At 41.3% G+C, this 25,665-nt stretch overlaps 1 long non-coding RNA gene across 1 annotated transcript in view; it reads left to right on the top strand.

Annotated features, from left to right (window-relative positions):
• LOC123636902 overlaps nucleotides 1-25,665 on the top strand; it is a 100,836-nt gene that overhangs the window by 16,395 nt on the left and 58,776 nt on the right. The window contains exon 2 of the long non-coding RNA XR_006734699.1: nucleotides 25,097-25,306. This is a non-coding gene — a long non-coding RNA (uncharacterized LOC123636902). The remainder of the gene's footprint in view (nucleotides 1-25,096; nucleotides 25,307-25,665) is intronic.

Raw genomic sequence — 25,665 nt, 5'->3', positions numbered from 1 at the left:
GTTGGCAACTCTTGGGTGCTAATGCCTCTTCTCTTTGTCCTTGTGTCCTTATATAGTTCCATCTCAGCTAGTAGCATAATTACCCACCTTCTCATTTGCCAGAAATCTGTATTTCACTCCAAATTCCTCTTCTCTCACCCTTCCACATCCGATGGCTCAGCAGGTCTAATTGATTGTAGTAGTCTAAATATCTTCAGGATACATACCCACCAATATGACTGTAAATCTGGTCTTTATTATCTCTTACTGGGACCACTATACAAAGCTCCTGGAGAATATCCTGCCTCTAGACCTGCTCCTCTTCAATCCCTCTTCTTGCAAATGACTATTTGACTTTTCTTGTTGTGATGGAAAGGATGTCCCTTCCTGTGATGGCAGGACATCCTACCATTACTAGTCCTACCTGACTCCCCTAGACAGAATTGTTCTACCTTTCTCTATGCAGTGTCTTCCATATACACCTGTATGGCATGGGTCATTTTGTTCTCAATGTGTTTAATTATTTATTTTGCATTGGATTCCCAGTAGACCATAAGCTTCCTTAAGTCAGGTACTGATCACGACTTATTTAGATTATTATTCCCAGCTTCTAGCATGGTACCTAGTAAAAAGGTAAATGCTTACCCTAAATAATGGATGAGTCATGAATCAATACATGTGTGTATCTTTTAAATACATTGATATGTCTTTGGGCTTACATGGTGCATATATAGATGTTTCTGTCCTTATGTGTGTATACAGGTACACTTATTGCTACAATTTGAAATGAATTCACCTTATGAAATTTCAGATAATAAAAATTAATTTGAATGGATGTGATTAGTCACTTGACAAAGTAATCCATCTTGAAAGATATTTATAAACATTCTGCTAAAACTTGAATGCTTGGCAAGTATCATTAAATATCTATGGTTTCTCCCAAATATCCAAGAAGTTAAAGTGTAAGTAATGCAACATAATCTGATTAATTTTGATGAGTTCAAAGTAGTAGTGCCAAAACAAAAATATCAGATACAGACTGTAATCTATTCATCTTTATTTACCATTTCTGGAATTCTTTATTTCTTTGTATAGATAACAAATTTCCCTCTAGTATCATACCCCTGCTTGAAGAACTCACTTTAATATGTCTTGTATTGCTAAATGAATTCTCTCAGACATTGAGTGTCTGAATAGATTTTATTTTACCTTAATATTTGAGAGATATTTTAACTAGGTATGATATTCAGGGTTGATAACTTTTTATCTTTCAATATTTTAAAGATATTGCTCCACTGTCTTCTTTCTTGCATTGTTTCTCTTGAGAAGTCTATTGTCATTCTTATCTTTGTTCTTTTGTGTGTAATGTTTTTTTTTTTTTTCCCCCTCTGATTACATTCAAGATTTTCTCTTTAGTTTTAGTTTTCATCAGTTTCTCTATGATGTGGTTAGTTTCTTTTCCTTCCTTTGTTTGGGTTTCTCTGAGCTTCTTGTATTTCTGATTTATTTTTTTTAATCAAATTTGGAAATTCTTAGCCACAATCTCTTCAAATTTCTATTCTCCTTCTTCTGTAATTATATGTATATTAGACTGTTTGATGTTGTCCTACAGTTCTCTTGGAGACTGTATTCTGTTTGTTTCTCTCACTCTTTTTTCCTTTATATTTCAGTTTAGATAATTTCTATTGAGCTATCTTTAAGTTAATTGACTCCTCTGCTGTGTCCAGTCTGCTGATAAGGCTGTGGAAGGAGTTCTTCGTTTATGATATATATTTTTTCATTACAGCACTCTCATTTGACTTCTTTTATAGTCTCCATCTCTCTGCTGACATCCTCTGTCCATTCATCCCTCTTGTCTATCCATTCCACTTGATCTCTTAACACTGCACTCATAGTTATTTTAAAGTCAAAAGCCTGATAATTACAGTATTTGGGTCATCTCTGGGTCTGATTCTGTTGATTGCTTTGTATTTTGACCATAACTTGTACTTTTTCTGGGGTGTATGTGTGTGTGTATTTCTCATAATTTTTTATTGAATATTGGACACTGTGATAAAAGAATAGTAGAGACTGATGTAAATAGTATTTACTCCTGGAAATGGACTTTCCTCTGTCAAGCTACTCATGTGGGAGGTTCAGTCAATCCATTCAGTAGCTGATCTGAATTTGGGGTTTTTTGTTGCCATACTTACCTGCAGTGTACCATATAATTTAAATTACTCCACTAGTCAGCTGCTGTTATCTTGCCTTTAGTGTGGGGCCTGAATCATTGTTCTCAGTGTTCCTGCTTTACTCTCATCTCTCTTCAGACTTTGTATTCTTGTGCTGCAGAGAAGGGCCTCTCTCCATGCTCTTGCTTTTTACCCCTGTGATAGGCTGCTGTGGCTTGTTACTCACTCAGTGCAAGGCTCTTGATGGGGGAAAGGAGGGCTCAGTCTTAGGCAGGCTCTGTGTGCCTGGTCCTTGAGGGTGGGACTTTCTTGGCATTCCTGCCCCTCTCACACCTATGGAAGCCAATTTCTCCCTTGTAATTGTTCAGATTCTTGGGCAAAAGAGAGTTTCCTGCTTTACCTCCATTGAGAGCAGATATGTGGTTTGTATCATCACGGGATGCTGGGCCTGACCAGCTTTCCTGCCCTTCACCAGGGGCAGATATTTTTTTGCTTCTACTCTTCCCTCAGGGACAGATTGATTTTGCCTAGGTCTGTGGTGGGAAGGGCTTGTAATCTCAGGGGGAAAAGCTCCAACCATTTGCCTTTGTGCCCCCGTATTAACCAGGGGCAAAAATATTCCAATACGAATGTTCCTGGTCATTTGGCTGGCGTCTTTTAACAAAGACATGGTTAGCACAATGTCAGTATTTCTAAGGATAACTTATCTTTTTTTTTCTTTTTTCTTTTTTTTTTTTTTTGAGACAGAGTCTCACTCTGTTGCCTGGGCTAGAGTACCGTGGCATCAGCTTAGCTCATAGCAACCTCAAACTCCTGGGCTCAAGCAATCCTCCTGCCTCAGCCTCCCAGTTAGCTGGGACTACAGGCACGCGCCACCATGCCTGGCTAATTTTTTCTACTTTTAGTTGTTTGGCTAATTTCTTTCTATGTTTAGTAGAGACGGGGTCTCACTCTTGCTCAGGCTGGTCTCGAACTCTTGAGCTCAAGCAATCCTCTCACCTCAGCCTCCCAGAGTGCTAGGATTACAGGCATGAGCCACCGCGCCTGGCCAATTTATCTCTTTTTATCCTGACCTTCTGTTTATCAAAGAATTTTCTGGAATGAATGTTATTTCTCACTTTCTTTCTTTCTGGGAAGAACCTGTGTTGTACTGTTAGCAATTGTTATTTTAAAAAATAACCAATAAGTATGGTGATTGGGAACCCTGGCACTGGTACTCTGAAGAGAACTGTATCTGGTTGACCTGATGAGCTGAGGACCAGGCCCCAGGTCCATGAGGACCCCAGGAAGGCCCTGATGCTCTGTGAAAATGCAGCTGGCCAGAAGACCCCCCACACCACATTGACTACAGTACCATATTGTGAAATATAGAATTCACCTATTTTCAGTGTTACGCAATGTGTCGTCAAAGAATTGGCAGCATGGTTACAATACAAGCAATCAAAAAAATAACCTGAGAAAATCTCATTATGTCAGACTGATGGTTTCTTCTTTAGTGGAAAAGTAATAGAGCCAAGCACATGAAAAAATATATATACACAGCATTATCTGTATATACACAGATGTAAATACAAAATTCATATTTATATGCTTATCTCCAAGTGTGCCCCAACACACATCTAAAAATTAAGATTCTGTTGACTGCTGGTAGCCAAGGTGATTCTTGCTGGAGTAAACACAGCTTTGCTGGTCAACTCAGACAGAGAGAGCTTCATTTAGGATACCTCAAGTCCACTGTTGGGAAGCTCTCCCCTTTCCTGAGGTCCCCCCTCCTTCCCACTCCCTCCCCAACACCAGGCAGAAACACACACACTGCCAGCTGCAGAGCTGGCTCAAGGTCTGAAGAGCTCTATGTGGGACTCCTCAGTTAACTTATGAAGCCCAAAAAGAAACAGGAAAAAAAAATCTCTATGCTCAGCTGAATTCCAGAAGCCTACTCATTCCAATACTAACAGATGAGTAGGAGAACAGGAAAGCAAATGTCATGATCCCACCCCTCCCACTTTCCCTGACTCCCTCCTCTGATCGTTCCAGCCACCTCCTCTTCCCCCAACTCCTGGATCTGAAGCAACTTGAATACTTAAGTCTGGAGACCCAGCGTCTTTCACTTCTCAGTCTCTCCACGTTATATCCTTTGAGTCAACGAAGCCTCTACTAAAACAAAAAGAAACTTTTAAAAAAGGATGAGATAGAGCTTTGGAAAATCCAGCCCTCCTTTTCCAGGAGACATGCATTCCTTAAAACAGCACAGCCTGCAGAGCCGGGACCTCCCTTTGAGCCCTGCTGGCTAGAGCAAGGGGGCAAGGCCAGTAGGGCCAGGTCCCTCACATGCTATCCCTGGGCACAATTTTTGTACCTCTAAATTCCAATTCTATATTTTTAATTAAAAAAAATATTTTCTCAGTCTTACTCCCTAATATGAGATGGTACAGAGGACTTCATTTTGAGGTCTGGCTAGGCCTTTGAATATGCTGTATATTTTTCCCCACATTACACTGGAGGCAACACTCAGTCTCTTTGCTGGTTTTTCCAAGAAATCCACTCATGCCAAATTTTGGTGAGTTTAGTAGAACCAACTTTAGCTTTGGTGGAGTTACACAAAGAGGATCACACTACAGAATGAGGAGCCTTTTCTCCTCTCCCCAGCCCTTCCTCTCCTCTGCCCTTCCTCCTCTCTGCCCACCATTCCTTCCAAAATTTTCTCACTTGATTAAACATAATATTTTTCCTCTTTCCCTGGAACCTTGGTGCTATCTGACATCCAGAGCCTGCATGAGGTTCAGGGGTGATTGGCAAGAAGGTGGGAAGAAAGTGGGAAGGAAGTAGGGTATAGATTCTACCCTAAATTTGCATAAACATATCCATCAGAATGTTCAGAAAAACAAACACCTCTTCATTAACATAAATCATTCTCTTCAGAGCATAGTGATACTATAGATAACAAAATTTTCCCCCAATATCATGAAAAAAATATAGAAAATATAAATACATATACCTTAAAATATATAATATATTTTGACTCTGGGCCCAAGGAAAGGAACTGCTGGAAACCTGCTGGCTGAGTCTCTTATGGGCTTATTGTTTTCCTTGGAGAATATTGCTCTTCTTTTATCAGAGCTACTGGTCTCCACCCAGCTCCCTGGTAACTGGTGCCACTTCTGCCCATCCCTTTCTTCTAACCAGGGCTGTTCTGCTCTTCTGGCCCTGCCCAGTGGCCGAGCATATTGCCCATATCGCCACCAGTGTATTTTCTTGATATGGGAGAAGGCTCCTCAGAGGCTTATGACTTTTCCTGTTCTGGTCCTTAAACATGAGTTCTGTTACAATTCATGTATGTTACTTGCTTACTCGATTTCTTAATGGCTCTTCTCTTTGAAGGATACTCCTCAGTATTGCACAAAAAAATATACCTTAATATCAATTTTTATTCACTGTCCCAGGACCAGGTTCTACTGCCTTGACTTCAGTGTATATCTCTGTTCTCCTCTGTGTGTGTGTGATGGGGGTTGAGGGGGTAAAGGGAATGCAATACTGTTAATTATGCCCTCCAGGCATCTTCCCAACCGTCTACTTCATTGCTTACCTGTTTATCCCAGGTTCTTTGTGCAAATAAGATTCTTTAACCATCCTGACATTTTAGAACAGTGCTGTCCAAAAGAAATGTAATGCAAGCTCCATATATAATTTTAAATTTTTAGTAGCCACATTAAAAAAGGATAAGGAATATATAAAATTAATTTTAATAATATTTTAAATTTAAACCAATATATTAAAATTATCATTTCAAGAAATGATCAATATAAAAATTTTATTAAGTTTTATTTGCACTACATTTTTGACATTTGGTATGTATTTTATACTCAGAGCACTTCTCAATTCAAACTACCTACATTTTAAAGTGCTCTGTTGCCACAGTGATAGTTGCTGTCATATTGGACAGCACAGTCCTAGAGTTTCAATGGTAGGTGTATAAGCAGTCTCCTCTCTGGAACTCTAGCCACATATATACAAAATATGCAAAGGTGTATCAAGTACAAACTTTTCAGCTGAGCTTTTAAGGCCCTCTGTAATCCGTTCTACCACTCTAGCCAATCTGATCTCCTGACTGGTACTCTATATACCATGTTTATTCCTGCCTGTATGTTTGGATTTTGCTGTTCCTCTGACCAATGAGCCTCTCTCTTTTCCCTCTGCTGTTTTAACTCCTAGGCCCAGCTAAAGTTCTCTCTTTTCCTGAACTACAGCAATTCCTATTGGTCTTTCTTCAGAGCTTTCCTCATTAACCTTTTAGAGGGGTACTGTAAACTTTAGCAGTTACTTGGATCATATTGTATTTGTATTAGTTGTTGTTATAGAATAATACTTTCTCTCCACCAAAACTAGGAGCCCTTTCAAATAACATCCTCATTGTATGCTATACTTCTCAATTACCTACATAGTCTACCCTAGCACAGAGCCCATGGTACACACTAAAAATGTTTCTAATGGCTTAATATGCTGTTGCATGTAGTTTTAATTTCATTTATACCTTGTCTCTCCAGTTAGATTGAAAACATCTCCCAAACTAGATTCTGGTTCTTTTTTTTTTAACTCCCACACCACTAGCACAGACATTACTAGGATTTAAATATATAAGCTTAGCCAAAATTGGAGAGCACTTGAAAGATTAATAAGTGGTTTTGCATACCTAATCTCATTTGATTCTCAAGACAACCCTTTCAGGTAAACTTGTTGGCATCATGATCACTTTATAAAATGATCAACATGAAACTCAGAGAAGTTGATTGTTTTGCTTGAGGTCACACAGCAGGGAATTATCAGAAAGCTCAAATGACCTAACTACAAATGAAAAGCCTTGCTTTCCAGATCAGTGGTTACCACCCATACCCCATACCCCTACTGAACATCACCTTACCCACTTCAAATCAGAGTGACACCAAGAACTCTGTTTTGCTTGGTTTTTGTAATTAACATTTCCCAGGAGATTCTTGGGCATCCAGCCCTGCCATGTGCAAGAACAAGTATTTGGGAACTACTCCTCAGACAATGCTATATAAAGGGCAGCTCCCATCTTCTTCCTGTAGGGATGATTTCCAGGGTAAGGCATCCTTGTAAGGGGTCTCCCCATCTGCTTCTTTTCCCTGATTACTCCTTATTCCCCCTTCACTTTGCCTGAAAAGAGAAAGAAGAACAAGAATTGTTAAATATCTGTGAATGAACCTCAGTAATAGTTGTATATAAATATAAGCCTCCTGCTTATTACTCCAAAAATCCAGTGATAATAGTTCAGAACCCTGAGCCACACATTCTCCACCCCCTTCACTCAGAATGCCCCACACCCATTAAAACCAGCATTATTAAAAACAGCAGCTACTGGGTGTGCTTTAGAAACAACTCTTCTCAAGTAAATAACTTGGAATGTTTTTATTTTAGAATATCAAAGGGAGTCTGGACCACATTATGGCTAATTGACTACATATTTCCATGAGCAGAAGTGAAGCTATATTTTAGTTATAAGGATACCAACCACAAAGTCTTTAATGTTGGTTACCAGCTTTTCAAAAAGAGGAGAGTGAGAGCGAGAGCGAGAGAAGCAAAAAGTGAACTGCATGCTAAATTTTAGCCTGACAAATCTTAGCTCTAGTTCTAGAACAAGGAGAGAATGTGGAATGGAGCACATACATTGTTGCCTAAGTACAATAATTGCAACCATGCTTCCATGGCCCTACTTTGCGCAGATCTATTCTGATTTTTTAAATATGTTCTTATGGACAATTCTCCTCTGTCTCTGTCTGTCTGTATGTCTGTCTGTGTGTGTGTGTGTGTGTGTGTGTGTGTGTGTGTGTGTGTGTGTGTGTGTGTGTGTGTGTGTAGAGGGTGGTATGTCTCCCTCACTCCCTCCTCCTTTCCTCTTTCCCTTTCCTCCCTCACGGGAGGTGGTTAAAGCAGCCTAGCTTGCTAGAAAAAAATGAACTCTGAAAGCTGAGCATACTTGAACTGCAGAGCTATTTCTGAAGTTAAGAAACACAGCAAAGTTGATCTGACTCTTAATGATTTGCATAATTGTTTTTGTGCTACATGGTAATTAGTCTTAATAAGCATTATTTATTTTACAGCCTAACCAACCATTTCTGGGCTTTGCTAGGAGAAGGAAGTCGTAGAGAGGGGTGGAGAATCCCCAGTGCAGAGCCCCCTTCCCTAGGGCCCCGTCACTGTTCATCCTATCTCAGGGGAGAGGCTGCAAGAACAGCCATACACAGCACGCTGTTCTCACAGACTCATCTCCATGTTTACCCTGCTGGTTAGTAAATGACTCAACTAGGGACTTCTAAAACCTCTAGACTGTGGGTGGCCTTGATTAAATGCTCTAGGAAGAAAAGGAGAGAGAGAAAAATCTTGATTATCAAGAACTGTTAGATAATGAGTTTTTCTTGGCAGTGGAAATTTCCTAGATAACTGAGAATTTTTTTTCTTTAAGCCCCAAACTTTTAATTTTAACCATTTCAAGTAGAAGTCTAAATCAAATGTATCACACTCTTCCCTGGGTTCTTAAAAATGGACATAATTTAAAATTTTCTTTACTGAGTCATAAAAACAATAGTTTATTACATTGACTTGTCATAAAAAATGACCTCAGGAGTTGCTGAGACATGTAAGATGGTTTATATGTTAGGTGACCTAGATTTATATACATGTAAGTCCTTGCAATGTTTTTTTTTATAATTTTTCTGAAAACCTCCCTCTCTGTTGTCAATGTACCTACCACTAGCAAATTCATTTCCCTCTTCTAAGCTGCTACATTCATGGAAATTAGAATAACATAAGTCCATACTGAGTGTAATGTAAAAGTAAACAGGTTCTGAGGGAGTACCTAAGGGACAGAGAATAGGACCTTTTTATGTCATATTGAATTTCCTTATTCTTTCCAACTTCATGTATAGGGAGAATGTCAGAAAGATAAATTCTAGAAAGGTAAGAGATTATTGCAGCTGTTCCAAGGAAGCTGATTCAAAAACTCAGAAGGAGGGTTCTATGGTTTGAATGGGTCTACCAAAAAGCTTGTGTTGGAAGCTTAATCCCCAGTGCAACAGTGTTGAGAGGCAGGACCTAAAGGGAGGTGTTTAGGTCTTAAGGGCTCTGCCATCATAAATGGATTAAGGCCAATTATAAAAGGGCTTAAGGCTATGATTTCAATCTCTTGCTCTCTCGCTTTCTCATGTACACTCTCTCACTACGTGATGCCTTCTGCTATGTTATGACACAGCAAGATGGCCCTCACCAGGTACGGCTCTTTGATCACCAGATACAGCTCCTTGATCTTGAACTTCCCAGCCACCAGAACCGTGATCCAAATAAATTTCTGTTGTTTATAAATTACCTACTCTATGGTGTTGTGACATAGCAGCACAAAATGGACTAAGACAGAGGGTAAGATGAGATATGAATCTTCCTTTATAGAATTTATAATAAAAATGACTTTATATTTCTTATGACAAAAGTAATATACGCCAACTTTTAATATTCAAATGTTATATATATTATATATAATTTGGAAAAGGAAATCCTTCATCTTCTCTCCCTTTCATGACTCCAAATAACTCCTTGTGAAAAAGTACATCCATGTTTTTTCTATTTACATACTGGCATGTTATTATGACTTTTTTTTTTTTTTTCGACACAGAGTCTTACCCTATTGCCTGAACTAGGGTGCTATGGCATCAGCCTAGCTCACAGCAACCTCAAATTCCTGGGCTCAAGTGATCCTCCTGCCTCAGTCCCCAAGTAACTGAGACTACAGGCGGGGACCACCACGTCTGGATAATTTTTTTCAGTTTTTAGTTGCCCATCTAATTTTTTCTATTTCTAGTAGAGACAGGGTCTTGCTCTTGCTCAGGCTGGTCTCAAACTCCTGACCTCAAGTAATCCTCCCACCTCAGCCTCCCAGAGTGCTAGGATTACAGGCATGAGACACTGCGCTCAGCCTATTATGACTTTTTAAAACATAAATTTAGGATGCACCTGTGCCTTACAACTTGATTTTTCAACCTACTAATTTATCTTAACTGTCTAATGAATTAGTCCATTTTTAGTTACTTCACTGCTTTTAACCAAACCTTAGTATTCCACTAAAGAAAGTACCATAATTATTTAAATAATTCTCTACTACTGGATATTTGGATAGTATCCCAGTTTTTCAGCAGTAAAATCAACAATGAAATGAACATCTTTGAATATGTATAATCAAGTGAGTATATGGGTTGAATAAATTCTTAGTTGTGGAATTTGACCTTTGTATTAGTTTCCTTGCGCTGCTGTTATAAAGTACCATAAACTGGGTGAGTTAAAACACTGGAAATGTATCCTGTCACAGTTCTGAAGGCTAGAAGTCCAAAATCAAAGTGTCAGCAGGACTGTGCTCCCTCTGAAACCTGAAGATAAATCCTTGCTTGCTTCTCCCTAGCTTCTAGTAGTTTGCTGGCAATCTTTGACATCCCTTGGCTTGCAGTTGCATAGCTCCACTTCTTGCCTTCAACATTACGTTATGTTCTCCCTGTGTGTCTCTGTCTTCATATGGCCATCTTCTTATAAGGACACCAGTCGCTTTGGATTAGGAGCCAACCTCACTCCAGTATGACCTCATCTTAACTAATTATATCTACCAATGACTTTATTTCCAAATAAAGTCACAATCTGAGATCTAGGAGTTAGGACTTCAATATATCTTTTTTGTTGGGGGAGGCAGGTGGAGGGGAGGAGGCAAGGGACACAATTTAACACATAAATTCCTTCAAAGGGTGAGGGCTTTAAACATTTCAGTAGATGCTACCAAATTTTCTTCCAAAAATGTTATGCCAATTTAGATTCTCATCAACAATTTATGAGAGTACAAGTTTCTCACCTTCTCACCCATACTGGATGTTATCAATTTTTTATTTTTCAATCTTACAGGTAAAAATGGATAACTTGTTGTTTTATTTTGCATTTCTTTAATTATTAGTGAAATAGAGCAAATTTTCACTTGCTTTCCTGATTTCTTCTGTGATTTGCCCCTAACGTCCTTTGTCCATTTTTCTATTGCACTGTCCATCTTTTTGTTATTGATTTATAAGTGCTTTTTGTTTACTAGAGGAATCAATGAACTCTTTGCTTATTACATATATTGCACTCCCTCCCCACAATTTATCCTTTACTTCTGTTTTTGCTACACAGAAGCTTATTATTTTATATAGTTACATTTCTCTTTTTAGAACCTAGGAATTTTCATGCTTAAAAAGGCCTTATCCACCTCAATATTATAAAAATACATGTCCATATTTTCTTCTAATACAATTATGGCTTCATTGGTACATTTAATTTTTTGATCCCTTTGACATGTATTTTAATACAAGGAGTAAGGTAATAATCCAGTATTCTTATTTTTCCAAAGGGCTATCAGTTATCACAGACCATTTGTTGATGTATTTTCCCCATAGATTGGAAATGATGCCAATGTTGTAAATTAGGTGTAAATTGCCATATGTTTGGGGGTCCATTTCTGGGCCACCCTACTCTGTTTCTATGTCCTGTCAGTGTCCTGCTGAGCTGGAACCACAGTGTTACAACTGCTATAACTTCATAACACAGCCTAATACCTGGTAGGGCTTGTTTCCCTCCCTTACTTTTCATAGTTTTCTTGACTATTCTCACAAGTTTGTTCTTCTAGATTAAATCTAAATTTTGTCAAGTTCTAACAAAAATTCTGCTAATAATTTGGTGAAATGGCATTCAATTTATAATGAAGAGAGAATTGGCAATTCATTTTTTTCTACTCAAAAGAGGAACTGTCTCTCTATGAATTCAAATCTCCATTTACTCCTCTCGATATTATACCTTTTTCTTCATATAGTACAGGTGATATACAGTTTTGTTAATTTATTCTTAACTATTTTATTTTTTCATTACTAATTTGAATAAGATCATTTCTTCCAGTAGATTTTCTACCTGATTATTGTTTGTATACAGGAAAGTCATGGATTTCTTAATATTAATATGTAACTGGCTACCTCCTAGAATTCTCACATTGTTTCTAATGACTTTGCAGTTGTTTCTCTTGGGGTTTTAAGTGTATTGTCATATCATCTTCAGTAACTGTAATTTTGCCCCCTCTCTTACAATATTTATACCTTTAATTGGTTTTCTTATCTAATTTCATTAGCTAGCTTTTCCAAAAAAAATGTTAGATAATAACAGTAATAGTGGATGTACTTATCTTATTCCTGAGTTTAGTGGAAATGTTTCCATTGTTTTCCTGTTAATTGTGATGCTGGGTTATGATTTAACATACATATGTCTAATATATTAACATGCCACTTACCAGCTATATGCGTCCCACTCTCTAGATATGTGACCTGAGGCAAGATTCTTAACTCTGCTGGGCTTTAGTGTCCTTATCCATAAAATGAAGGTGATAGATAGAAACTCCCCTTTAAAATGAAGTGGGTTTTATTTGGTTAGCTTTGCGTTCAATTGAAGCAATTAGAACTATAAGACTCTTCACACCTGAAGAATCTGGGGCCCCTAGCGGTTCTTCAAAGGCTGCTTTACACATACCAGATTGTGATAGTTAATTTTACATGTCAACTTGACAGGGCCACAGGGTGACCAGCTATTTGGTTAAATATATTCTGGGTGTGTCCAGGAGGGTGTTTCTGCATGGCATTAACATTTGAATTGGTAGACTGAGTAAAGCAGATTGCCCTCCCCGACATGGGTGTGTCTCATCCAATCCACTGAAGTCCTGAATAGAAAAAAAAGGCTGAGTAAAAAAGAATTCTCTTTTTCTGCCTGTCTTCAAGCTGGGACATAAGTCTTCTCTTACTTACTCAGACTCATACTAGAACTTACACTGTCAGCTTTCCCAGCTCCCAGGCCTGCAGAATCAGACGACAGCTATACCATCAGCTCTCTGGTCTCTGGCTTGCTGCCTACAGATCATGGACTTCTCAGCCTCCATAAACTTGTGAGCCAACTTTTTGTAGTAAATCCCTTTCTCTTTGGTTTTGTTTCTCTGAAGAACCCAGACTAATATGCAGGTGCTCAATAAGTGCCTGCTTACTTTGTTTAAGTGGACTTTGGTAAGTCTGGTGGGTGGTTAGCTGCAGAATTCAGACCAGGACATAGGGTTGTAGGCTCATCCACCCAGCCTCCTTCCACCAGACCCACCCTGATTTTCCCCTGTGGAGGTGTGGCTGGACAAAGAATGATGGCCATGAAGGCAGTGGCCTTGTGGGGAACACAGAATCTAAGCCTAGATAATAGAAGCAACCAGGGAGTCACCCAGGCCCAGGGAGCATCAGAATTGGGGCTTTGAAACAGGGCCATGTCAGAGCAGAGGAGCCTGGTGGCAGCCACAGGCCAGAAACAAGAGACTCTGCAACCAAGATGAAGCTTGCATGGCTTGTCATTCTTCCTGCCATTGCAGGATGCACTGGCTCTCCCACCAATGACCTTCTTGGAGTCTGAAGGCCCATCAGATGCCACGTCAGACCTGCTGCTTTTACCACATTCTCCTGATAGGACTCCACATTATCTTTGACTTTAAGGGTTGAATTTTGGGGCTGCTGGCCTGAGAATCCACCCATGGAGTGAACACCACCTGCTGAACACCAGATGCCGCCTGCAGTGCTTCTCAGAATGTAGCCTGTGGACCACTTGTCTCAGAATTACCCAAGATACTTGTTAAAAATGCAAATTTCTAGGCCCCACTCAGACCCACTGAATCAGCATCTCTGGGAGTGTGGCCAGGATTCTGGGTGCTTACTAATATCCCAGATGATTCTGATTTATGCATTCTGACATTTGAGCTGTCCCAAGTAACACCAACACACATACAAGCTCCCTGGAAGTGGCTAAATGGTGATGACAAACTCTGGCCCATATTCACTCCTTTGTTCATTTAATCACTCAACAAATATGTTTAAAGACTTTGTGCCTGAGCCATTGTGTTAAGTGCTATGAAAAGTTAAATATAAGGAAGATTTCACTTTCAGCACTTGCACAATCCTGAAAGTAGCGCCTCCCTACATTTTTTTTGCCTTGGGCACCTCACTTACTGCACCCTAGTCCTAGCCCTGACTCTGGGGACAATGCAGAGACTTGGAGGGGGAGGAGGGCATATATCAGAGCAGGCCATAAGGAGGCCAGTACAACAGTCCAGATGAAAGAGGATGATGGCTTTGGGGATGTAGAGATCAGAGAGGTCCTTCCAAAGAAGCACCAGCAAGATTTGGTGTGACCCAAGGCAACAGTCCAGGAGGACACTGAGGTTCTTTGGCTTAGGGACTGGAGCATGGGTGTTGGGCACTGACATAGCAGACATGAAGTAAGTTTAGGGAGAAGATGAGGGGTTCAGTTTGGGACATGCTGGGTTTGAAGTTCTTGTAAGAGATTCTGAGCAGAACTGTACAACCTTTTTTCCTAAAGATATATTTGGGTACATCTATTGCAAGAATCTCAACAAACTCAATAACCAATTATTACACACCTACTATGTGCAGAGCCCTGTGCTAGGATGCTATGGGGGGCACATAAAGTGAATAAGCCACTACCCTAGGTCCCCAGGACCTCACAGATATAATTGAGTAATTCTGGTGTGTATTGTTGACTCTGTATTAGATTCCCTGATGGAAGTAGAGGCAGTGCTGTAGGTACCTAGAAGAAGGATTTGTAAGATTAATTCTGACTGTGGAGATTGGAGAAAGCTGCTTACGGGGAGATCTGAGCTGGCTTCTGAACATAGGTACAAGAGAGCGGAGCAAGCAAAGCAGAGAAAACCCTGAGCAATGTCACAGAAGCTGGAAGTGCATAGTAGTAGAAGACTGCTTTGAAGACCACATACCCACAAACATTTATTAGGCATCTTATGTATGCCCAGTACCATGTTGGTGTGGCAGCCATGAGACTATACAGCATAGGCCTCCAACTCTGGGGAGCTCAGTTGTCCAAGGGGCCAAGTGCCATGCTCTGAAATCCACCACCACCCTGGCACTGAGGCCACACTTCCCACAGGCCACTCCGGGCCAATGCCTGAGTGGGACAGAGATTCTGAGGCAGGGCCATTTCTGGAAGACATGGTTTCGTCTGATGGCCAGTTTTGGCTCAAGGACTCCCAGTGGCTTTGCCAAGCCTTCCCTAGACTGCACAGCAGTCTAGAACACTCTACCTAACCTCCCTTCACTGCCTCCCGCACCCAGGTCTGATCGCAGTGGGTCTGGTGACCCCCCAGCCTTGCCAGCTCTCTGCTCAGTTTCCTTCGCACAATTTTCTGAAGACACAGACTATGTGAGGGGGGATAATAAACAGGCGATTCTTTTTCAGTTCTTTGCATCTCTAATCATTCCTAAGTACCCTAGTAAAGCTGTCTGTTCTAAGAAATTTTGCAGAGAGACCTTTTATAAAAAGAAGAAAGTTTCTGGAAAAAGACAAATCCCTCTGCACTTTTATGCTTTTGTGCATAACAAGATTTCTCAGACAGGGGCACAGCCAGAGTCAGAACAAGTCTGTGGCCGCCAGCAGCCCCAGTGGGGATGGCCGTCAGGGAGCACAGTGTGGAGCTGCGGGTCTTCTCGCTGGCTGCTCACTCTGGCACCATCGCCTGTGCTTTCTCAGGCAGTACACTGGGGATGTTTTCTTAGGGTCTCTGATTTTCCAAAGATCACAGATTGGGATTGGAAAGAGGTTCGGTTCAGAATCGCAGATGTGTCACTTTCTATGCAACCTTCAGCTGGTTCCTTAACCTTTCTGAGCTGCTGTTCCCTCACCTGCAAATCGGGCTGGCATACGGAACTTACAGTTACTGAGAAAACTGGAGATAATGTATAGAGTGCCAGCCACTCTATAATTGGGAGTACTTATGTCAGTTTTTTCAAAAAGTCGGGTTGAGTTTAGCAGTATAAAATGAAATGGAGTCGAGGTCACACTGAAGGCGAAGGACCCAACGTTCTGTCTGTCACTGCCAACAAGAGGAAAAACAGTGCAGAGATCAAAAGGGAAATTATCCAGCAGTCTGATACTAGGGATTGCACTTTTAAAATTCTTTGTAACTTCAGCTATCAGGACTGGAAGCTTCTGCAGATGTTAGTCTAGGATGTAATGGCATGCAAACCTCGGCTCCATTCCATCAGGGGAGTCAAAGTTTTGATTCAGTGGACCCAGATGTTTCCATGCCAGCTATTTCTTGGCACTTAGAACAATAGACACTCACTCTCCTGATTCCTGGCAGGGGGCAATTCCAGTTGCATATACTCATAAGCCTGGGTAGTGGGTTAAAGATGGCTGCAAATCCCCTGACACTCCTCCCAAAGGAGAGAGGTGGGCTCCATTTCCCCGTTCCTTAATTCCGGTCTGGTCCTGTGGTGCACGGTGGGAGAGAAGCTACAATTGTTCTGAGACTAGCCTTTGAGAGGACAGGCAGCTTCTTCCCTGCTCTTTTGGAGTCCTGAGTAGCCACATGAGAAGGCAGGCTGCCCTGCTAGACAGACCAGGGCAAGGCCCTGAAATGACATGGAGAGAAAGAGGTGCCAGACAAGCCAGTCTTCCGGCCAGAGCTATTTCCACTAAGGTGTCAGGAAGGTGAGAAAAGCCATGTGTGACCCTCCAGACCAGACAATTCCACTGAGCAATCCCAGGCAACACCAGGTGCGACAGACGACTCACCTGACTGAAAGCTGCCAGATTCCTGACCCTCAAAATAGTGAAATATAGCAAAATAGCTGTTGTTTCAAGCAACTAAATTTTGTAGTAGTTTATTACACAGCAATAGATAACCCTGAAAAAAAAACGTCTGCGCTTGGAACTCCCTTTGTATGGCTCCTAAGGACTGGAAATGACTCGGCACCCTGAACACGTTCTTAGATTTGGGTGTCTTAGAGTTTGTTGTCTGCCCAACATCTCAGGGCCCAAGGTGTTCATAGATGGGATATGCAAAGGAATGTTCCCAGGCTCAGTCTGGAAATCAATGAGTCTCCTTCAACCCTAACTCGTTCGTCTTGACCATTGTTTTTACATTTGGAAAAATATGATTGTAGATAAGAGAAAGAGAAAGAATGGAGTACGGAAAAGGTAGAAAATGGAAAGAAAATGGAGAGATTTCACATTGGTTGGCATCTACTCAGAAGTGAAGGAATGAAATCAAAACCTCCAAATGAAGAAATGGCCCAATGCTTATGCCCCCTTTGGAAACCCTGCCCGTTGTTCAGCACCATCCCCACCTTAGAGGGTGAATCAGGACAGCTAATGGCCAACAGAGCCCTTTATCCCCAGGTTCTATTTGACATCAGTTTTATTCATTCATTCAACCCACAAGCATTTATTGAATAAGTGCTATCTGTGGGAGAAACTAAAAAATATGATATAATTGAAATGTCTACTTCACCCATTTGAGGCTCAAAATAAAATGATATCTCTTTTCATAATCAAATCAATAAAATTCTGTACCCTCATTCCAACGGCAGGAAATCCTTTCACCTGTCCCGGGGTTTCCTGCCTGTGATGCATTCAAGAAGCCCACAGGGGCTTACCCAGATCACTTCAAAGAAAATACATTCTGTCTGCCAGAAGAAGCCATTCTTTACCACCATTGTTACAGCGTGGCTTTGCTATGGAGCTGCTGAAAACAGGGAGTCCCTCAGACTCTTTAGCCAAAAGAAATGCAGTGACGATGGCCAAGGCCCATGGCAGAAAGAGTTGAAGTTATTGTGCTCACCTTGCCACCAAAGCCAGCAGCCCAGTGCCAGTTTGGCAGTCGCTTCTGAGAGTGCAGGGAGAATGAGAACAGTCCTCCCTCCCAAGGCCTGGTCAACTTTGGGTGCTTCAGACATCAGTGTTATAAATCTTTAGGGAAATACCCACCTACCCCCAAATCTTCCTCACCCTGCCTAGGAATGCCATGGAAACTGGGCAACCAGGCAGTAGAGGTTCCACAGTAGCCACAGATAAATCCAAAACCAAACCTCTTCCATGAGCAATCGGATGAGGTTCCCAGAGAGGAGAGGAAGTCTCTCCCTCCCAGGCATAAGCCTGCTTCGTTTCCTGCTCTGGGATTAACCATTTGTCATCCCCCGTGGCCTCAACAGAGAGAGAAAATTTGTGTAACAGTACATTCCCACTGTCCATGGCCACTTCCATAGCCTTGTTCTCTTGGAGAGGACATGCACATATAAAAATCAGGTAACAACAGATGAGCATAATGCACTGGAACATAGAACTTGAGAGCTAGAACAGACTCCAAAGACCACATAGTTCACCCGCCTCATTGCACTGACAAGGAAGCAGGGGCCTAGGGGCTCACCCAGTCTGTGCAAAGCCCTGCACAGCATTTGGCAGTTGAGTCCAAGCTCTCAACTCAAGCTCCTCCTCCAGATTTTCACATAACTACCTCTCTTGGCCTCTAAACTAAACGGAAAGATATTTAAATAATTTGGGGGCTTTGCTTTTTTTTCTTTCCCCAAGAAAAACAGAAACATTCCTCGTTAAGCCAAGGCAGGGTCTGACAGAGCTTGGCAGCTGGAAGTGTCTTTCTAAATCTGGAAACACCACATCTCTTTTGAAAGTGGGAGCAACAATTTGTGCCTCTTAAACATGAAGAAACGTACTCCTTTGTGCAAAACAAAAAAAAAACAAGTAACTGCAATGAAACTGCTGAAGACAAATATATTGGGCAAGGCAGTGGGCAAAGCAAAAAATAGTGAGTTTGTCAGAACAGTTAGTTTATTTATGTGCCAAAAAAGGAGAAAAAAATACAGGCAAATTACTTTCCCTTTACAAATACACCCTGTGAATGTTCTCAGAAAATGACTATACAGGAACTCATGAGTTATAAGAGTTGAATGCCCGATTATTTGATACAGAAGACAGGCTGAAATAAGGCTAAAGAGAAAAAAAAAATCTTTATTCACCCTGTAGCAAAATCTTCCCCACGTTGCTGTCTGGGATCATCGATGGGCTGGGTCAGATACTTAAGCTCACTGGCTTTGGGGAGATCTCAGTTTAAAACAAGCACTCCATTTATTCACACGTACAGGTAACATGAAGATGATGTAACTTGTGAAGAAACATCAGTAGGTCTTCATTCATTCACTTTCATTTATTAAGTACCTACGGCGTATCAATATTATAATAGTTGCTAGGCATATGAGAAAAAATAAGATATGGGCACTACCCTCCATGCAGACTAACAAATTGCACACTTGTATGCGCATTGTCTTGCATTTGTTTTCTCTTCTTTTTACTCTCTTTCTTGTGGCATAGCTCAAGAAACAGCTGCACATCTATGATTAATTGAAATGGGACAGAACTGATTATTAAGGTGGAAAATTCTAGAATTAGGAAGCAGTCTGCTGGCAAAGCCGGAGTGTGACAGTCAGGGGCGGGCCAGGGTGACGTTGGCACCACAGGACATAATGTGTAGAGCGTAGGGGGTAGTTCATGCCAGAGTGGTAGAGGGGGGATGATGGCATTGCCCTTGACAAGGAAAAATCAGAGGCTTGTCCTGCACTGTCTAGCAACACCCAAGGCAGGCAGTGCTGAGGGACAGAGAAGACAGTGACAGCATCTGGTTACCAGAGCTGGGCCTGGGCAGAAAGTGGACCAGCAGCCAGGGTGAGCCTGAGACCCCCTGGAGCTTCTTCAGCAGTTCTGCCTCCAGTCCAGGACCTGGGGGGAGGTGGGGAGAGGTGTGTGGGGAGAGAACTGTGGCCTTGGCGGGGGTGGGGGGTTGCCTTTGAGCCTGACATTCCCAACTTGATTATGATGAGCCCCTGGAGGGCAAGGACTGTTCCACGTCTCTGGCCCCCAATCAGAGTATACGTACTGAGTCCTTAGTAAGAGCAAATTCAGTTGAGTTGAATTAAAGGGTCACTAATTATCCAGAACCCCATTGTCTCAGATATTTTCACAAGTTTAATGTACTACAAGGGCATAGATGGTCCCCAGAAAAGGAACAGTTTCACATAGTAAAAGCATGCTTATGCAGATGACAGTGATTGACAGAAATAAGGACACAGCCTGTTACATGCACACGGAGACTCAGCAGCCCTGCTGTCCTGGCTCTGACGCCACCACTCTGGGCTGAGGAGGTGCCAGTTTTCAAATGCTCCTTTTACTATTCTCATGGTGTGGGAGAGAGGGTGATTACTCCTTAGCCCTCCGTTCTGTTCTAGAGACTCTAGCTTGGGACCTGCCTGCCCACCAGGTACAAGTAACTGGTAACAACCCCAGCGTATTCCTGACTGCTCCCTGGGAGGACGAAGGGGAGGTCAGTTTCCTGGGATCAGTCACCCAGGTGCACTGTTCCAGAAGGCCCAGCTTTAGTGGTTCCAACACTGGCTCAGCACAATAGCCCATGGGTCCACCCAACCACCAATATCCTAAAGGGGGCAGGATTGGGAATCTGTTGTATTTAGATTCTAGACATTAGGTCACCTACATCCACCAGAGAAGAATACATCCCCATGGAGCACACAGGGATGCACAGTTTCTGCTGAGGTAGGGTTGGCACCTCAGATGGATGTGGTGATGCATACTTGCACAAAAGTTGTATTTTTTTTCTAGACAGATGTGAAGATAAACCAATCCCACCTGAAGCAAAATTGTGAAACTGAGAAGTCAGTGAAATTTGCCTTGGGTGTCTCCAACCTCTCCTGTTTCCCCTTGGTGGCCAGACCCTCCCCTCCACTCCCCTCCACATTCCTTCCTGGTTCTGGGAGCCTTCCTGAAGTCTTACACACACACACACACACACACACACACACACACACACACACACACACACTGTGTGTAGCTGCCCCAGGTATTTGCATTTAAAACCTTTTATTAGGGAATGAAATGGTTTTGTAGGTCTTCCATGGAAGGATTTTTAGGCAATATTAAGCAGGTAGAGTTTGAAGGGTGTTTTTTTTTTTTTTTATTGGGATTAAAAAAATTTTTTTTTTAAGAACAGTGGAGTTTTTCCTGGTTTCCAAAAATTATACTGCACTATATCAAAGGCTGGCTGACCCTGAAAGTCAATAAAAGAATGCAAGTTTTGTTTAGGTGCATTAGATGCTGGGAAGTTACTTTAGAGGGGACTTAGATGTCTTGGGTGCTGGGAAGCTCCTTCAGGAGGGGCACCCTGGCCTTCTCCCTTCCCCCAACCTTAATCCCATACACTCACGTTCCCCTGCTGAAGAGAATACCCAACATTGACAAGCCTCTGAATTTTCCTGGTGTCTTCCATTGGCCGCAAAAACTTCCATCACCACTGCCATTTCTGCTTCTATTACAGATGTTGATCTGATGGATGGAGTTTGCTTATATTCCTGTAGCAACTGTTACTGTCTCTGACATCAGGAGGTATATCAGTTGGGTTTCCTGGTTGCAAGCAACAGAAACAGACTCAGATTATTTTAAGCTGGAAGTGAATTCATCTGTATAGTATCAGGTACCACCACGCACCCCTTTGAGTATCCACTATCCACGTATACCACACATCCTTGATCCTATACTTGAACACACATACTTCTCACTAAATATAACATAGCTCTTCTTTATAATAACCAAAAATGTTCTCACATTCTCTCTGTTGTGAGATAATCCAGGCTTTCATCAGACATTGCAGGCGGGACTTCTGAGTGATGTCCATTTCTTCTTTAGTTCAATACAATCCCATATTGCTATTCTACAATTTATGGACTAAATTTTGAAGTTAAACATCACAAATACATATATACAGAAGAGTGGGAAGAAGAGAGAAGAAAGAACTGGGAATCTGTTTTATATGCAAGAACTAAAGCAGTAAGGATAAAGGCTACAGTGTTTTATAGTGGTTTTTTTCCAAACCAGAATCCAATAAAAGTTCATTAATTATATTTGATCATTAGTAGACCATTGCATTTTCAAGGCATTAATCTCTTGCTTTTTGGCACGCGTATGTATCTAGAGCACCTGCTACTTCTAAGTCCATAGCAGATTTTATTTTCCAAAGATATCCACACCTTATACTTATCCCATCCCACATGCTCTTCTTACAATGTGATTGTCACTCTTCCCACTAAGGGGTGGAATCTAGATTTTCTCCCCTTGAATCTGGGAAGGGGCTTATAACTATTCCAACTAATGAAATACAGCGAAGTGATGCTATGTGACTTCCAACACTAAGTTATAAAAAGGATGCAGCTTCTCTCTGTTTGTCTCTCTCTGTCCCTCTCCATGTGCCCTTGGAACCCAGCTAGCCAACAGAGAACATCACTTGTCAGACACATGAGTGAAGAAGCCTTCAGATTATTCCAACCCCTAGACTTGGGATCTTCTAGTTGAGGTCCCATTTATCAGAGAACAGAGATAAGCCTTTCCCACTTTTCCCTATCTGAATTTTTGACCCACAAAAATCATGAAAAATAAATAATTATTTTTTAAGCCACTAAATTTTGGGGTAATTTGATATGCAAGAATAGTTAACTAATACACAGTCTCATAAGCATGATTTCATCAATAGAGCAAACCAGAATAATGTCCTGGGGCATAATGAGATGGCCAAGGTCCAGTGTAACAAACATGGCACAGTGACAAAAGGTGATGTATAACTGAGGTGGTCAGAAATGTTGTACTATTGTCCTTGCCAAGTGAAAGCACCTTGTCTCAGCTGTTTATATTTGCTGTTCTGAGGAACAGATTTATCAGATTATTAGCTGTGTTCCAGGTGTAGGTGGTATTGATCATTCCCATAAGAACACTGCATTTGGAACAAAAGTTGCAGGTGGAAATACTAGCTGATTGAGTTTATGCAGTCCACTTTCATACTCTAAGACCCAGCTACCTTCTTCACTGGCTGAAATGGAAAATGAAATAGGAATCTGGTAGGAATTGCCACACCTATATCTTTCAAATCTTTGAGGATGGGGCTGATTTCTGAAATTTATTCATCTATCTATTCAGTAAATATTTATTGGCTTCCTATTATGTGCCGGTCATTGTTCTAGACACTGGGGATAGAGCAGTAAACAGGGCAGACAAAATATCTGCTCTCAAGGAGATTACATTCTGGGGAGGGAAATAGACCATATATAAACAAATAATCATAAAATCAATTGCCAGGTGATAGTAAGTGCAATAACGCAATATTGCTTTTCTGTAACTATTTTGGTAATGAGGAGAAGCTCCAAGAGCTTACACTTGGCCCATCCTAATATAGTAGCCCGTACTCTATGAGTCAATGTGGGGATTTTTCCAGTTGCTGAGGTTGTCTAATCTATCTATATTCTTAGGTAAGGGGAAATAAACACAAGATGAGAGTTGGGGGTTCCACAGGATCTACCATGAGGGTGCTGGGTCAAAATTCTACTTAGTACCTTTTCCTTCTAAGTCTCAATACCAATGTGGTTCAGGCTCCAAGAAATTACTGTAAGTCCGCAGTCAATGTTGAAGTGCCCCTGAATGTTTTCAGTGTTTCCAATTCCCTTAATCACAGTTACCCAGGAAGTGGCTTCAGATCTCTTGGGGAAGACGGAGGAGGAAGATTCACAGTGTGTTCTTGTGATGTTGGTGTAAACTCTTTCCTCAGGCATAACGGACCACTCCTTCAGCGAAGGAGTTCTGCATTGTAAATTCACCCAGATCTAGAAGTTGGGTGAGGAGCTATGACTCACTAAATCAGCTCTTATTCACCAGACCTATATTTTTAAAAATTGCAAATCAAGTAAAGCTTTAGTAGGCTGTCCATCTCTTTCAATCCCAGGAATCTCATGAACAATGAACCAACATCAAAGATCTCTTTAGATCAGATCGTTCTGATTATCCTTGGGCCGGGGCCTGTTCAAGAGCCTCACTCACTTGGCTTCTGGCAATTAAGGCCAGGACTTGGCCTCTGCCTCCGCTGCATCTTTCCATCCTCATCCTTTGTTGATTTAGCCTCAATCATTTTCTTAGCTATTACTCAGTATCTTAACATATACACTACTAATTACTTACTACTAATTAACTTAACCAAGGACAGAAGCCAGAATGTACTAAAGTTCTTGCAAAGAGCTCCAATAATACTGTCAGTAAAAAGCTTTTCTCCGATTCCTCATCAAATGAACACCTCTCAACAACGAACATCACATACTCTCAATCACTCCATCAATCCAGCTTTTTTTTTCCATAACACCTTCAGGCCAAGGTCCCAATACAATTTTTAAGGCAAGAGATTTGCTTTGGTCTTATGTCAAGATCTTAGAAGGAAGTTCTAAATAGCTATTCTGAACATTTTGTAACAATCTATTCAGGTTAGAAAGAGTTAAAGGGCCTTTCTAAATTCTTACAAACACCACTCTCATTTTATTATTTGAGTGAATGTGCCTGGAGCACACTCTCCTAGCTTAAAAAAAAATCTCTAACAAATCCATCAAAGTAACTTGTCTCTTTCCTGCAGTGGGTCTCCATTTTTCAAAAGGATACTCATCATCCCGCCCCATCTTTAGAATGTGTTCACTGTTGGTCTTTCCTGAAGAAATGTCTTATTCAGCATTTACTGCTTCTTTCCATTCCAGTGGTGGGGAGATGTACTTGCCGTACGAAAGGAGAGATCGATAATTTCTGGCACTTAATGTATAGTACACTTGAGACGGGCTTGAGATTTAAAGGAATGAGCCATCTTGGGGTTAATAACTGTGGAGTCCAAAGTGGTTTCATCAGATGCATTTGAATTTCTAATTCCACCCCCTTCTCTTCCTCTCTGCTTCTCCAGTTTCAAATGGCAAGGCTGAGAGACTCCCCAGTGCGCTCCAACCTCTTGGACCTGCGAAGCGTCTCTCACCTCCCGTCAAAATGCTGTCCATTTGGAAGAGGGCATAGAGTTCAGAGAGTAGCTTTCATATGGGCCTAGGCCTTTTTCCAGTGTTTCCAAACACTTGTTTCTTCTGTGGCTTACTTTCTATTTTGCACTTTTTTCTTAGCTCTTGCTGAGGGTTGCTCCTGACCTCGACTTCATTGCCCCCCACCAGGATGAGTTGCTGAGAGCTGCTCTGAGAAGCTGCATGGTACGGTGGGAAGACGACTGCTGGAGTTATACCCGGTTTCAAATCCTGCCTCTGCAGTTACTGACTATGTGACTCTGGCCGTGTCATTTGCGTCTGTGAACACCAGTTTCCTCATCCGGAAGTAAAGTGAGTCAATCCTACTTCAGAGGGCTATTATCAGAATTAGAGAAAATATATATAAAGTACCTACTCAGATGCTTGACACATGACAGGTACTATATTAGTAAATAGACTATATTATTGGTAATAATTAGGTCTCTTTTAATTATTCTTTCTACTTTTTACCATAAAAATATTAAAATGCCTTTTGAGCCTTTGCTATTTATATGGGCATACTTCTAAACTTTCTCCATGTATTAATTTATTTAATCCTCTCAAATAACTCTGTAATGTAAGAATTATTACTATTCCAGTGTCATAGATGAAGAAACTGAGGCACAGAGAGGCTAGCCCACTTACCCAAGGTCACATACTGGGAAGTGATG

The sequence above is a fragment of the Lemur catta genome, chromosome 4, assembly GCF_020740605.2.
Source record: "Lemur catta isolate mLemCat1 chromosome 4, mLemCat1.pri, whole genome shotgun sequence".
Lineage (NCBI taxonomy): Eukaryota > Metazoa > Chordata > Mammalia > Primates > Lemuridae > Lemur > Lemur catta.
The sequence above is the reverse complement of the archived record's forward strand: the minus strand, read 5'-3'. Positions and strand labels throughout refer to the sequence as shown.